Source organism: Crocuta crocuta, unplaced genomic scaffold (assembly GCF_008692635.1).
Source record: "Crocuta crocuta isolate KB4526 unplaced genomic scaffold, BGI_CrCroc_1.0 scaffold241, whole genome shotgun sequence".
Taxonomy (NCBI): domain Eukaryota; kingdom Metazoa; phylum Chordata; class Mammalia; order Carnivora; family Hyaenidae; genus Crocuta; species Crocuta crocuta.
This window is the reverse complement of record NW_027527807.1, coordinates 22,946-24,869: the sequence shown is the minus strand read 5'-3', so window position 1 is coordinate 24,869 and position 1,924 is coordinate 22,946. Positions and strand designations below refer to the sequence as shown.

Genomic DNA, 1,924 nt, shown 5'->3' with positions numbered 1-1,924 from the left:
TTTAGTAACTGATCACTCACATACATTAATAATCATTAAACCCATTCCCCCCACTGACTTCCCCTCCAGTAACTCTCAGTGTGGTCTCTGTCATGGAGTCTCTTATGGTTTCTTTCCCTCTCTGTCTCTCTTTGTTTCCCCCCTTCCCATACGTTCATCCATTTTGTTTCTTAAATTCCACATCTGATGCATGTGGGGGAGATGGAGCGGGGGAGAAAGAAAGAGAATCAATCCCAAATGGGTTCCACACTGTCAGGGCAGAACCTGACGTGGGGCTCAAACCCATGAACCAGGAGATCAGGAGCTCATGACCTGAGCTGAAGTCTGAGGCTTAANGAAAACAGGCTCCAGGCTCTGAGCTGTCAGCACAGAGCCCGACGCGGGACTCGATCCCACGAACCGCGAGATCATGACTTGAGCCGAAGTTAGATGCTCAACCGACTGAACCACCCAGGCGCCCCTCCACCGCAACCTTCTTAACAAGAAAGTGGCCTAATTGTTCTTGGGTCTGTGGCCTCCCGACACCATTATTTTAGTGTGTGTGTTTGCTGGGGGTGNCGCCCCCCTCCCCCCTCCCCGGCCTGTCTCTTCCGTTCATTTTCTCCCTGCACCTTCACAGACACACACACACACACACATATCGTTTTCACAACCCATTATTTTTATTTTTATCAACATCTGTGTACTCTTGGTCTCAATTTGGCCCCTAAGTGTTTGACGGGTTCTCCATAGTCAGTTCAAAATATGCCGGAGCTAATTCTAGGCTTCTGGCCCAGGCTCTGCATTTGCTGTCTGCGCACGATGTTACTTGGAAAGGTTGGATTTTCCAGTGCTCATTTTCATCTTGTGTCTTATTCAGCTTGTGGTAACAGATGAATATCGTTGGCCTTATTCTTCGGTTAGGAATTCCCAAAGAGGAGCAGGGAGACTGAGGCAGTTTTTTTCCCACCATCCTTCTAAGGGGTCTTTTTGCCTTCATGGTTTTCTTCTGCACCTGGAAAGGCAACAGAGTGGGTCAGCCCGGCATTTGTTTGGGGCAAGGAGATGGGAATGTATGGGAATGGAGACACGGGTTGAGGAAGGGGGTTGTGTCAGACAAGGTAGGGGAAGAGTCTTGGGGAAGAAGAAGAAGAGCACCGGTAGGACATCGGACCTTGCCACTGCCTCTGCTCTTGGGTTGACAGGAAATCTTCTTTTCCTTCTTCCTTTTGGTTCTTAGTGCTGGCTGTTCCATGCCTGTTTGATTGTCTCTGGGCGTGCAGATCTTACCCGTCTTGTTTCAGCCTCCAAGTGGTCTACCCCATGGCTCCTGGCCAGGCTCCTGACCAGTGGGGAGCCACACCCTTCAGCTTTGTTTGATCAATAGCTCCCCTGGCCAATGGTAGTGTTGAAGTGCCTTGAGCATCACAAAACACTGCTGCTGATGCGTCTTTGGTGGCAGGGAGGACCAGATGCTATGGCTGGGGAAGAGGGATGTCTCCTCAATGCCCCCCAAAGATCCATCTCAACGTGACCTGCTACCCACCCCCTCATTTCCCCACGTTCAATTCAAGTGGGTCCCATGACAGGGAGGGAGTGTTTCCTCCAAGACATTCTCCACAGCCACTCCATTCTGTTCTCTCCCATTCTTTACCGTAACCTATTATCATTTTGGATTTCTCACCTAAAATCTCTCCAAGGTAATGTTATTTCATTTCATTTTCTAGGAAGATGTGAATCATTCCACTTTCCTCCAACAAATTCCCCTTTTGTGCCTGTGTTCGGATGGCCCATGAGCTAAGAGAGGTTTTCTTGTGGTTTTTTAAAACATTTTTAAATGATCGAGAAAAAAATCAAAAGGAGAATATTTCAGGATGTGAAAACTACACAAAATTCGTATCTCACTGTCCATAAAGTTTTATTAGAACAAACACACTCGTTCATT

At 47.9% G+C, this 1,924-nt stretch overlaps 1 long non-coding RNA gene across 1 annotated transcript; it reads right to left on the bottom strand.

Moving 5' to 3' along the window:
- Positions 1 to 640: 640 nt before the first annotated feature.
- On the bottom strand, positions 641 to 1,313 carry LOC144239905 (uncharacterized). Its single transcript, XR_013337516.1, has 2 exons — positions 1,154 to 1,313; positions 641 to 994 (listed from the first exon to the last, which is right to left on the bottom strand). It is a non-coding gene; the product is annotated as an uncharacterized LOC144239905 (long non-coding RNA).
- Positions 1,314 to 1,924: the final 611 nt, after the last annotated feature.